General features: G+C 50.8%; 1 protein-coding gene across 3 annotated transcripts in view; it reads left to right on the forward strand.

The window, feature by feature from the left end:
* The window catches only part of ZFHX3 (zinc finger homeobox 3), a 380,864-nt gene that overhangs the window by 192,684 nt on the left and 174,400 nt on the right, over positions 1 to 13,780 (forward strand). For all 3 annotated transcript variants that reach the window (XM_033069696.2, XM_033069700.2, XM_033069697.1), the window contains one exon: positions 1,028 to 1,137. The gene's annotated coding sequence lies outside the window, so the exon portion shown is untranslated. The remainder of the gene's footprint in view (positions 1 to 1,027; positions 1,138 to 13,780) is intronic.

The following is a 13,780-nucleotide window of genomic DNA, read 5'->3' on the forward strand; positions in this document are numbered from 1 at the left end:
GCCCACAGACCCCTGGCTGTGCCCCCACACCCCTGGCTATGCCCCAGACCCCTGGCTGTGCCCACAGAGCCCCTGGCTATGCCCACAGACCCCTGGTTGTGCCCCCAGAGCCCTGGCTGTGCCCAGAGACCCCTGGCTGTGCCCACAGACCCCTGGCTGTGCCCACAGAGCTCCTGGCTGTGCCCACAGACCCCTGGCTGTGCCCACAGACCCCTGGCTGTGCCCACAGAGCTCCTGGCTGTGCTCAGAGACCCCTGGCTGTGCCCACAGACCCCTGGCTGTGCCCACAGAGCCCCTGGCTGTGCCCCCACACCCCTGGCTATGCCCCAGACCCCTGGCTGTGCCCAGAGAGCTCCTGGCTGTGCCCCACACCCCTGGCTGTGCCCCAGACCCCTGGCTGTGCCCACAGACCCCTGGCTGTGCCCACAGAGCCCCTGGCTGTGCCCACACTCCCCTGGCTGTGCCCACAGACCCCTGGCTGTGCCCACACTCCCCTGGCTGTGCCCACAGACCCCTGGCTGTGCCCACAGAGCCCCTGGCTGTGCCCACAGACCCCTGGCTGTGCCCCCACACCCCTGGCTGTGCCCCCACACCCCTGGCTGTGCCCCCAGACCCCTGGCTGTGCCCACAGAGCTCCTGGCTGTGCCCCAGACCCCTGGCTGTGCCCCCAGACCCCCTGGCTGTGCCCCCAGACCCCTGGCTGTGCTGATGGCTGAGTCAGGGTGTGGCACAGATGACCAGGGAGGTTCTGTGGGCAGAGCCACCTGAGTGTAGCTGGTGGAGTCTGTTCCTGTGCAGGCAGGAGGCTGGCAGGTACAGCTGGCTGCCTTGTAGGAGGCAAAGGATACCTGTGACAAGGTGAGCCCCCAGGGACAGAGGAGATGGAATGGCTGAGAATGTTGCCTGAGCTGGAACCGAACACAAAAATATTTACAACTCCATGCTGTACCCAAACTTCTGTTCCTCTTGATGCATTATTCCAAATCCTTCAAAATATTTTATATACTTCCCATTCTTTTGTTTGCAGGCTTTGATCTGGAGAGTTTGTGCTGACTGTTCCTGGTCTGAATAGGAACCATCTCCCTGCCCCACTCATCAGCACCAGATCCTGTGACATCTCCACGTTTGCACAGTGAGGTAGGAAGACCTAATTTTCATAAGCCTTGTAGAAGTGATTTTTGTGTTGGTGGCCCTCGTGGGATGTGTAATGTAAATCACCTGGATTAGGAGAGCTGTGATTACATGTAACAGAGCTGTTCCCAGGCACAGCTGAGGGCTCTTGCTGCTCCCTGAGCTGCAGGGCTTGCTCTCCTCTCCTCGTGGTGCTGTGGTTTTTTTAATGCCACCTGCCTGAAGTGTTTCTGAGCACCTCACTCACTGCCCAGTCGTGTTGGCTCCTCTCACTTTCAATGAAAATGTGTTTTTTGAACAAGGCCATCCACAGATTGTGTTTTTCCTACGTGTCTACAAAGCCTGGCCAGGCTGCAGCTCTGTTTGGGCTGGTGGAGAACCATCAGGGCTCTGTTATTTAATTATTTATGTTGACCTTAACTGTTAGTTTCTGTCATTAAAGAACAGGCCAAGTGATTAGAGCCCTTGGCCTAATCTTCTTAGCAGGAAAACTGTCCCTTGAATGCGTGTCCTAATCAAACAGCCATCAGGAAGGATGAGGGAAGGACAGGACTCCTGATCTGGTTCATTTTCCATTGAATTGGTGAAAGTGAATCAGATCTGGAAGGTCTGTTACAATTCATGAATACAAATTTCCCAAAAGGATGGTAAATGATGTGCTGGCAGAAAACAACTTCTGAGCATGGGACAAACATCCCTTTCCTTCCTACCAGCATCCCCACCATGAGATTTGGCACTGGAAAAATACCTGTGGTCCAAGTGCAGTAATCTCATTAAAAATTATTTTGTGTGTAAATAGACTTCAGTGAGTCACTGTGAAGTACCTGATTTTAATATATTTGTATATACTCAGTCATTACAAGGTCATTCATAATCTCTGAGATACTTGGTATTACCAAACTACCCTTGTGTGATCCTGATAGCAATGGAAAGATTAATGACAGGTTTCAAAAAGCACTCATCAGAATTCTCTGTCTTGATGGAAAACTGAGAAATGTAAATTTGGAGTTGGATTTTTTTTCCATGTATTTAGTTCTTGGTGGGGGGGGGTTATCCTTTAAAGAAGGTTTCTTTCCTGTTTTCTTCCTACGTTTTTATCTGAAGTATTTTGTTTACAACACGAGTGCACAGTTCAAGTTCTTGAGAATCATCAGACTTATAAATGTAATGGAAACCTTGGGAAATGATAGGCAAACTCTCATTTGCTTTGTGCTCTCAATATATTAGAGGATCCTGTGGAAAGCAGCTGCTTTTTTCCCATTTAGTTAGGAAATGTTCCAGGCCTTGGTGTTCCTTGAGGGGGTGAATGGTGTTCAGGTGTTACAAACTGAATTCATGGAGGAATGGCAGTGCTGAAATCCCAGCTTCCCTGGGGTCAGTGCTCTTGGTTTTGATATGAAGATGAGAGGGAAAAACGATGGGTGGAGCCCAGAAAGGACAGAAAAGCACTGAGAAGGGGGGACAGGAGAAGTGCAAGGGGGTTGGCATGGGAACATTTGGAAAGATTTTGGAGAGACAACCCATGTGGTCAGCTGTGACTTTCTCACACTGTCATGTCTTGACTGATTTTGTTGCATTGGAGATTGTAAGTTCTCGTTAAAAATGTGCAGCACCTGCAGAAGAGCACAGTCTGTGTGCTGCTCCATCAATGGCAGTGGTAGGAAAAGTGGGATTGGGCTGTGGGATCCCAGCCAGCCTCAGCGCCCCATCAGACTGAGTGGGGCTGTGAGAAGGAGACACAAACTCAAAATGAACCCCTGTGCTGGGGTGAAACAGAAGAGATGGGTGGTGAGCACCTCAGGGAGCTTTTGGGTTTGGGCATCTCAGGTGATGAAAACTGCAGGTTGAGTTGTGTTGGAGACAAACACGGGTGATGAACAGCTGGTGTGGGGTGAGCGTGGGGGGACCTGACACAAGGGGAAAGGAGACAAGGAGGAAACCTCCAGAGGAGAATTGCTCTCCCAATGTCCATGGGAAAATTGGCTTTGTTTAGCAGAATTGTAACTTTTAGATTTGTACAGCTGGTACAAGCAGGTACAATTTTATTTTCCCAAAGGGCAGGATATTGCGAGGCTCGTGCTGTCAGAAGAGACCCAGGCCTGAACCAGGTGAGGGAGAAAAATCAGCAATTTTGGTTCTGTGTCAGTGGAACACACTCTGTTCACTCCCCTGTAAAAAGGAAATTCCTTCTCCAGGCTGGTCAGAATGGTCCTTTTGGACCTAGAATAGACTTGGTCATTAAACTGAAGGATTTGATTTCAACCTGGAAAGGCCCTTGTTCATACTCTGCTACACTTTCATAGATTTAATTGTGGGGTGTTATTATAATTGCCTGTGTATTGCCTAATTGCTCTTCTGCAAGTTCAGAGGAAGGGGAGGACATGGGACCAAGGCTGTATTTCAGGGTACAGGAGGGTGTATACCTTTGTTACTGTATTTTAATGCACGGCTTCATCTCCTGCTGTAAGAACATAATGTATTTTTAGTAACCTTCCTCTATTTAATTGTAATACCAAGAAAAGCGCCTGGGAGTGTGTTTGCAGCTCTTCACCTGGGTGATATGCTGGCATATGAGAGACAGTTCTCGTGTGATTTTCCAAAATACTCTTTAACTAGCACAAGGCTCTTTCAGAAGCTGCTGTGAAAATGTGGATTTATTTCAGTGGCTCCAAAAGCCCAGCATGGTCAGTAGGAACCTGAGCAAACAGCAAACATTTGGCCCTGGCACAGGTGCCCAGAGCAGCTGTGGGTGCCCCTGGATCCCTGGCAGTCCCAGGTTGGACAGGGCTGGGGTAGAGGAAGGTGTCCCTGCCATGGCAGGGGTGGGATGAGGGGCTGTGAGGTCCCTTCCCACCCAAACCATTCTATAATCCTGTGATTTCACCATTATTTTCTGGGTTTGCAATTAAAAGTTTAATGATAAAGACTGGTGGTAGTTGAGGATAAATTTTGAAGGTTCTTAAGGGATTTAGTTTGTTTATCTAATTGTGGAGATAGATTCAAGTCCATTGGAGTCAGATTATCCAGCATGTCTTCACCAGGTACAGACTGGAGAGGTTTCCTCAGACAAGAGTTTGTTGTTGTTGTTTTCCTCACTGAAAATGTGGACTTGTGGCAGGTGTTGAGAGCTTCTTTTCCAGTTTCTCCAGCAGATAAAACCTCTGTGCTGTCTGTCTCGGGTCCATAGCTGGTGTAATGAGGAATTGTTGGAATACCCCCCTGGACACAGACAGAGCCCTGCAGCCTGTGCCCATGGACCCAGGCAGTGCACGAGCTGGGTACTGAGTGACAAAGGGCTGGAGCCCATTTCCCTTTGCCCTGCTGACAGCTTTGCTTCCCAGAGGCACAAATTACAGACTCCTGGGGCTCAGAGAGCTGTGCCAGCTCAGGGTGCTGTGTCAGGGGCAGGGAGGGGTGTCCTGGCTGCATGTCCAGCCCCACAGATGGGCACACCCACACTGGGCATGGGGCTCTGGCGCTGAGGACATTCAGATTTGCCTAAAAATCCTGTTGACAAAACTCCTGAGTTGTATCTCTGTGATATTTAAAGCCCACACACAGCAGTTACAAATAAAAATCATACAGAATAGATTATTTCACTTTTTCTCTTATTTGATCAATTCTGATAAAAAGGCCATGCTTGGATTAAATCTTTTTATTCTCACAACCATGTGAAGCTTCAGGGGACATTTGTGAAATAATCTGTCTGAGAAATAACAGAGGAGAGGAAGCCACCTGAAGAGCCTGGTGTCAGGTCCAGCATCCTGGGGCCAGGTCCAGGGCAGTGTCCACGCCATCCCTGTGGCCACCATGCCGTCCCTGTGGTCACCACGCCGTCCCTGTGGTCACCACACCATCCCTTTGGCCACCACGCCATCCCTGTGGCCACCACACCATCCCTGTGGTCACCACGCCATCCCTTTGGCCACCACACCGTCCCTGTGGTCACCACGCCATCCCTTTGGCCACCACGCCATCCCTGTGGCCACCACACCATCCCTGTGGTCACCACGCCATCCCTTTGGCCACCACACCGTCCCTGTGGTCACCACGCCATCCCTTTGGCCACCACACCGTCCCTGTGGTCACCACACCGTCCCTGTGGCCACCACACCGTCCCTGTGGCCACCACACCGTCCCTGTGGTCACCATGCCATCCCTGTGGCCACCACGCCGTCCCTGTGGCCACCACCACGCTGTCCCTGTGGCCACCACACCGTCCCTGTGGTCACCACGCCGTCCCTGTGGCCACCACACCGTCCCTGTGGCCACCACGCTGTCCCTGTGGTCACCACGCCATCCCTTTGGTCACCACACCTTCCTATCGGGGCTGCTGGCTGAAGAACACTGCTGGGCCATAGCAGAGGAATGAACCCGAGTGATTTTGAAAGTCGAGTGATTTTAAATCCTTTCGGGCACGGAAGGTTGTTCATAGGCAGAGGCCGTGCTGCAGCAGGGGGAATCCGGCGTGACCGGCAGCCCACAATGAGCAGCGGCCTCTCCCTCCCTCGGAGCAGCCGCTGGTGTTTGTTTGAGGCTCTGCAAAGACAATGCTCCAACATCTTTACACGCAGCCCGGCTTTGTCGGGGCTGTTTCCTTGGAGCCCTGGCACGGGGAGGGACACGCATGTCCCGGCATTTTCCAGGTGGCAGGATTTCCTTCTCCAGGCACCCCCTCCTTTCAGCCCCAGCACGGTTTAAACAGATCATTTGTTTTCATTCTAGGTTTTTGCATCCCCGCCTTTCATCGCTGTTAATGAATTTCTAGGGTCTGATTGGGAAACAAAAGGCAAACACAAATATCGAGAGGGCTGTGACAAAGGAGCGGGCTGAGCTGTGACAGGCTGTGCCCCGCACGGCCGCGGCTGCGGGCAGCGCTGGTTAATGTGCTGGTTAATGTGCTGGTTAATATGCTAATCTGCCCGGGGCGCATTGCCATTCCGCTCAGGTCCGGCGGGCCGGGCGGGGGGAGCTGCCCGCAGCCCCGAGGGGCTCGCCCGGCCCCGCCGCCCCGGCCCCGCCGCTGCCCGCCCGTACGTACCGGGACCGTCCGAGCTTTCCGCAGAGCTGGCCCGGGGGAACGTGCCAGAGCCACCTTTGATTGGCTCCTTCCTCTGCCTCCGCGTCCCCGAAGATTCCCACTTTCGCAGACCATGTGTTGGTGCTGCTGGAGAAGCCCCGAGTGTAGCGTGCCAAAATCCGGCAACAATGAAGTCAGACGGAGTTTAGCATCCAAAACAAAGGGACGGCATTTCTGTAGCTCACTGACAACACAGCAGTCACAGGATGGTTTGAATTCCCCTTTATTCTCTCTCCCCACCCAACCTCAGCCCAAGAGAAAGCCAACGTTTATTAAAATCCATCCGTTCAGGACGGCAGCTGGATGCCCAGGTTGGAGGGAAAGCTGGCTCCTGGTGTTCCCGATGACCGCCACCTTTCCTGTGTGCCTGTGAGCTGCGATCCCCAGCTGGAGCAAGGGGCTTCTGATTTCCAGAATTAAGGAAGGAATCGATTCCAGAGACAGTTTCCATGGTCAGGTCCATCAGGTCCTGCAGCCACCTGCAGCCAGGAGAACTCAATTCCTCGAGCTCCCTTTCCTTTGTTTTCACAACATCACAGTAGTTCTGGAGAGGCGTCTGGAGAATCCTCAGCTCCGGCTTCAGCCAGGGGATTCAGAAGTTGCATTTTCAGGGCAGGTCAGATGTGGACAAAACCAAGTCTCCACCTGACACATAAGCAGACAAAGCTGTTTAACCTCTGAATTATAGCAGAGCTCCATAGTTCTCTCTTCTGTTGTCTCGTGCTCCAAGCAAACTGCTCCTTGCAGTTCTCTCTCCTGGTGCCAAGCACATATTCCAGCTGCAGCTCGGCAGCGCGGGGAAATTCCTTCCAAGTCCCTGGCAGAACAGTCGGCGCTTTCTCCGGAGCTGCAGGCTTGATTGTCCTTGATTATTTTATTTCTCTGGCTCTGATCCAAGATGTTCCCTGTCATCATTTCAGTGTCTTTTCTCATAATCCCTTTTCTAAACATCATCAACAATTAACTGATTCTCTCATATCTACAAACACATGCACACACACGCAGGCGCGCGCGCACACTCCACCGAGCCTCATCAGGGTCTTTTTTGCCTTTAAGTATAAGAAATTACAGCTTCTCATTAGCTGAAGAGCATGTTTTGAAAGGCTTTGTGTTTACTCACTTTGCAAGTGATGCTGGCGCTTTTAATTATTCTCCTTTTGCATATCATAAGCGAGCAGCACGCTGCTCCAGCCAGCCCGGGCGACGCGTATTCCCAGGAAGGCAGGAGGAAGGGATCGCGTTTTACCTCACTGCTGCTGCTTTCTTCCCTTTCTGTCAGCCAGCCAAGGAATCCCCCCAAAGCTCTTACGTAGCAGATACCAAAACCGTGAGTCACTTTTCTCTCCCGAAGCAGTAAGTCCATCGCATCCCTGTGCAGAAGGGCGAGCACAAGGCTGGAACGTCTCCAGGCTGCTGGCGTGCCCCGGCACCAGTTCTCCAGCGGTGACTTTGTTTTTCCTGCTCTGGCTTTTTCTCCTCGGCTCTCTTGTCTCTTCGTTCCTTTTCATGCCATTCCCATTTTCTTCCTTCCTTCCTCTCCATCCGTCTCCATTGCTGGCAGCAGCAAACCCAGCCACATCTGGGTCTCTCTCGCCTTCTGTAGGGCTTTTTTCTCCTTTTCTTTTCCCCCCCTGTATCTGCTGCAGCCTTTGGCTGCTCACTCTGCCAGGTTGGATCACCAAAGACACACGACTCGCTCACAATGAATAATCAATACAGATATTGATCTGCGGAAAATGTTTGTAAATTCCTGAAAGGGGAATCGGGAGCAGCGGGACAGGGAGGCTTGTGGGGGACGACAGGGTGCTCCAGGCTGCAGCAGCACCAGCCAGAGCCCGAATCCTGCCGCCTCCGAGGTGACGGGTGCTGGAATGCGCGCGGGCGGCGGCGGGTGCGTGCGGGGGCTTCTGTATTTTCATTTCTCTACAGCTGCTTCCCCCGAAGAATCGGGAGGCGAGCAGCTGAGAGGCCCCGTCGGTGCCATGCCTTGGCTGCGCTCCAACACTGTTTTGTTTCCATCATCACACGCCACTTTGAAATTTGCATAAATACAAGGGTTATTTTCCCTCGTGCCTCCAAAAAGGTTTAAGAAGGTGGGAAAGTGTTTCCGTAAGGAGAGACGGCTGGGTTTAGTCATCATTTTCAGGATTTACTTTCTAATCCATGTATTTGTAAGAAAGAGAGGCAGGGATGAAAATAAAGGGCAATAAGAAGGACATGGAGAGGACAGAAAAGCCGTTTGAACGTGGAAGAGCCTTGGATTGCGAAAAAAGACCCTGTTCTCCAGTGGGGACCTGTGTGGGTTTGGTTTGTGTGGGTGGAGAGCCAGGCCAGACCTCTCCATCCAGGACACGTCCCATCTCCCTGTGGACAGCTCTGCCCTGGTCAGGAGCTGGGATGATCGTGGAGCTTTTCCGATGGAGTCAGACCATCTCAGGAGCATCCTGAGCCCGTCCTCAGGAGCCACCTCCGTCCTGCCCAGCCACCATCAGATGGCCCATGTGCTGTGTGGAGCTCGTGTGTAGCCAGGGACATTCACCCAGTCTGCTCCTGCCATGGTCAACCTCACTCCTACTGCAGGAGTGTCCTTGTTGTGTCCTCCACCTCGTCTCTGGTTTTCTGTCTTTGTGGGGGAAGGCGCTTGCTGAAGGTGTCAACAGACACCGTGTTGGGATTGTTGAGTGTTCAGCCCCTTTCTAATGCTTGAGGTCAGCAGTGGAGACCCCAAGGGCTGCTGAGGGGGCCGTGGGGTGCCTGCAGCTCCAGCCAGACCAGGCAGCCATGCAATGCCATGGTGGTGGTCACACCCCAGCCCAGGGCTGCCCAAAGTGCTCCTGGCCAGGTGCAGCCAGCTGTTCTCGGGACAGCTCCTGGCCAGGTGTAACCAGCTCCTCCCTGTGCTCATGGGCCCACCTGCACAGCTGTGGGTGTGAGCACTGCTCTGTGTGTGTGTGTGTGTGTGTTTATGTGTGTATTGCCCTTTGTGTGTGTGTGAGCACAGCCTCGTGTGTGTGTGTGTGTGTGTACACTGGCCTTTGTGTGTGTGTGAGCACAGCCCTGTGTGTGTGTGTGTTTATGTGTGTTTATGTGTGTATTGCCCTTTGTGTGTGTGTGAGCACTGCCCATGTGTGTGCCCAGCCCCATGTGTGTGTCCGTGCCCAGCCCCGTGTGTGTGTCTGTGCCCAGCCCCGTGGGCAGCCACCCTCCTGCCCTGCCGTGTGGCCGCCCCACGCCGGTGCCCTGGGCAGCCCGCGATAGCCATCTCTGGCCAGGATGCAATTCCCGCAGATGCAATTCCCGTGGCTGCCAGCTTTATCAGCCCACGCCAGCAGCGAGGAGGCTGAGCGCCTTCATTCCCTCTCCAGCCCCTGATTAGCTCCTGCAATCCAATTAGCAGAGGCATTTATATCACAAGGGGCTGAGGTGCCCCTGCTCATCACGGCAGCTCAGAGCCAGTCATAAATTCTCCCGACACTACATCTTTCCTGTGACATGGATTAATTACGGCTCTGGGCCTCCAAGAGCAGCTTTGCAAATGAAGGTGCCCGTGCAGTAAGAGTTAGGCAAGACAAAGCAGGAGTTTGCTGTCCATGGGGGCTGGGGGGGTGATGTGCAGGGTGGCCCAGGGCGGGGGCACCTGTGGGCGAGGGGCTGGGGGCAGCTGGGCGGGCAGGAGCTTTATTAGCCCAGGCTGGCCGGGGGATGTTATGAGTCTGCGCCTGTGGCCATAATGAGAAATTCTTCATAACCTCCCTTTGTATGCTCTGCTGCAGTGCAGATGCTGAGAGTGAAGCTCCAAGAGCCTTAATAAAATTACATTTTCCCACTTGAGATGTTGCAGGCGCTGGCCAGCGGCGCAGCGAGGCGAGGCGAGCGTGGCGCTGGGCCCTGGGGAGGCTTTGGTGTTGCAGGGACCAGCGCTGCTCTCAGGGGCACGGCCACCTTCTCTCTGCCCTTCAGACAATCTGCTGTTCTCTGACACTTGTGCTCCAGGCAGCCCCACAGATTATGGGAGAACAGCCAGGAGCGTGCAGGGCTGGGGCTGGCCGTGTGCTCACCACCTGCATGTTAGTGCCCGGCTCCCAGCTCTGTGTCTCTCCACCCTGGTGCCCATCCAGCCCCCAGCTCTGCCCTGGCTGCCAGCCCTGACCCGTGCCAGGCTGCTCCTCTGGGTCCTCTGGTCACACTCGGCTGGGCTGGGCCCTGCACAAGCCTTGCATCTCTTTTCCCAATCATGTGCCAATTTAGCGATTCATCTAAGTTCTCCATCCATCAATCAGTTTTTAATTTATGTAGCAGTCAGTGGTTTTGTTAAGTTTCCAGGCGTTTCTCTCTCGCCTGTTATTGAAATATAATTACTTAAGAAATCCACAAACTTACCTTTGAAATGCATGGGTAGATGGGGATTTTAAAGACACGAGGATGCATATTAAATTTAGTAGTGTGTCAGCTCCATTTGATCTATTTACTCTGGGCTGCTGACATCTTCTCTGTAAGCAAATGTGGTTCCTGCTGATAAAAGAGGTTGGGTTGGGGTTTGTTTGTTTGTTTTTAACTCAGTGAAGGTGGCAGTGTCCAAAATGCAGCCCTGCCTGTGGAACAGTCGTTCTCCCATCAAAGGGAGTATTGGCTGATCTTTCAAAACAAGAAATCTTTTTGCTTCTGTATAATAATAACAAGTCCTGCGTTTCCTGACCGGCACGGTCATTGTTTGTGGTCACACAAAAGAGCTCATTCCCCAGCTGATCTGTGCCACACCCTGCAGCTGGACAGCTCCAGACCTGAGGTGGGTTGGTGCGGGAGGGGACGGGTCAGGAGCCACTTGCCCATCTCACAGATCCCTGCTCCGCTGAGATTTGTGCTTTAGTGTTTATCACACAGCCCCAGAGTGGTTTGGGTCGGAAGGGATCTTAAAAGTTCACCCAGTTCCAACCCCTGCCATGGGCAGGAACAGTTCCACTAGACCAGGCTGCTCATTTATGCTTTTATATATATATATATATGTATATATTTCTATTTTAAAAGCTGTAACAGCTTCCTGTCTGAGTTTGGGGATGGGATCACCAGGCTGTGAGATCGCAGTGTTCCCTCTGATCAGTCAAGTCTGTGGATCTCAGACAGAGCTGAGGGTTTGGTCCTGTCTCAGATTTCCTTTGCTTTGCTCATTTTTACATCCCGCACCTGATGTGTCATTGTTTTGGTGAGATTTGTTGTTGCTGCACATTTTCCTGAGTACAGCCAGGAGTTTTCATTCACTACTCTGTAGTTCAATTTCTACAATGACTTTCTTCCACATTCTAGTGGCCATAAAATGCCACTGAAATTATTTTTTTTTTTTAACAAAAGTCTGACATGAGCTTCCCTCCTGGTCCTGGTCTGAAAAAGAATCTTCTTGCAACATAATACTTCAGTAGTTATTTTCTTGATTAAAAGGGCTTAAAAATGTTTTGTCAAATCTCCCTTGTGACCCCCACAAAAATGTCATTTAAACAAAACTGGTAAAACATCTCCTTACAAACATTTTAGGTATTTTTTTCCCAGAGCTACTCAAAGCCAATCAAGGTGTTTTGTTTCTTTATGTTGTCTGGTTTAAGATTTTTGTTTCAAGTTCGCTATTTTGTTCCAAGTTTTCATACAATTTGTCATATTGCCCTGTGTGTTCCCTGACTGCACTGTTTAACTTCTGGTGATGAGATCAGTGCAGCACCTTTTAACAAAAAAGCACTTTGATGCTTTTTTAATGGAAAGAGAATTTTAAAAACAGTATCCAAGTGATGTCAAAGTGGAATTTGTGGAAATTCTGCTTTAAGGAAGGGAGTTGGATTGAGAGGTTTGGATCAGAAGTGCAGCCCCCTCTGGGATCCTGGCTGATCCCACAGCTCCTTCCCCAGGGTCCCATTTCTGTCCTTTCCCTGGGAGCCACATCCCAGCCCTGGCTCATTCCTGCCCTGTCCCTCCTGTGCTCCCCCTGCACCTCCTGGGTTCCAGCCCAGCCCTGGAGTGTGCAGGGAGCTCTGTGTTGTTCTGGGGTCCCCCAGGGATCTGCACCTGCAGCTCCATTCATCCTCACCTTCTCACTCAGTGCTCTCTTCCTGATGGGTGACTTTATTCTTTTATAAAATTGTCCTGCTCCAATTCTTCCAGAAAAATACAGTTTAGAAGGAGTATTGTCAAAAATTCTGTCTCTCTCTCTACTTTATTATCCCCTCATTTTTTTTGTCATTTAACTCCAATTATGGGATGCTAAGTGCTTTTGGAAATTTCATTGTTAATATCTTCTTACAGTGCTATTAACGTAAATCAACGTTAATAGTGTCCCAGCAAGTATAAAAGCAATCAAAAATTCAGTACTCACGAATCATTCTGTAATTTCAGCATAAAATGTTAATAGAAATAAAATCCAATACCATAAAATATCAGCAAATTCAACTTTAAATACATGTGATGAATGACTTTCCCATTCTGCAGCATCCCCTGGACTTTGGCACTGGGAAGTCTCTTCTCAGCAAAACCTTACCCCATCCCTCCCTCCTCCCCTGCCTTCCCAGCACCAGGTGTGCCCAGGATTTTACACTGCCAGAAATTAAAAATCCATCCTCACTTACCATGTGGCATCTGTATGCAGGTGTTTGGTGGTAATAAGAAGGATTATCTGGAATGTGTTAACTTACTGGAGCGAATAGAAACTCCCTGCTCCGTTATTGCCATCAGCCTGGCTCCGAGAGCTCCGGCTGCGTTTCCCTTTTATGGAGATTGGGATTTTCTTACTGACAAATCTTTTAAATTGGAGTTTAGTTGGTGAGGATCCATCAGTTATTTCAAGGAAACTGCTAGGAGAAAGGTATAGATTTCTCAAGAAATACAACTGTTGGCCTGAAAATTCAACTTGAAATTACCATGAAAGGAAAACTGAATCCCCAAAGTGATACCTGAGCAAGTGTTGGGTATTTAACCTCTGATTCATGACCCTGCCAGGCTAGACTCTTTTGATGTTATTTTTTTTAATTCCCTTGTTTTAATGGACTTGGGCTATTTGTGCTGCAGCCTTTCAAGGCAGGTTGGAGAGCCTTTTCCTGCAGAGGTGGGTACAGCACCTGCAGGCACTGCAGGGCTGGGGCTCGTTCTCTCCCTCACCAGACAAGGAGCACCACACAAGTCTGGGATTTCTGTGATCACAGAAGATGAAAGTGACAGTGTGATGCCTATAAAGAGAGTTTATTTGAGCAGGGATCATCTGGTCATTACACAGATTCCTTTTCAGTTCTTATTCCCTTTCCCCCATTATCTTGGTGTAATGTCTGTGGGTTTAGCCTCTGGATTGGGCCTTTTCTGCTCTCTTGGTTCTTTCTCCTTTCTCCCTCAATTCACGAGGGATTCCTCACCTGCAGGTCTCTGTAAAGTTTTACAGACCCTTTGAAGACAGAGGGGAATTTTTGTGACATTTAGAAAATATTTACAAGATGTTAGGAGAGTTTCTGGAATCTCTAGATATCTAATAAAGATATCAGCCCCTGAACTGTTCAATCATCGCTGTCTTTGTGCTTGTCCTCACAAGAATCACACAAAACA

Source organism: Catharus ustulatus, chromosome 11 (assembly GCF_009819885.2).
Source record: "Catharus ustulatus isolate bCatUst1 chromosome 11, bCatUst1.pri.v2, whole genome shotgun sequence".
NCBI lineage: Eukaryota > Metazoa > Chordata > Aves > Passeriformes > Turdidae > Catharus > Catharus ustulatus.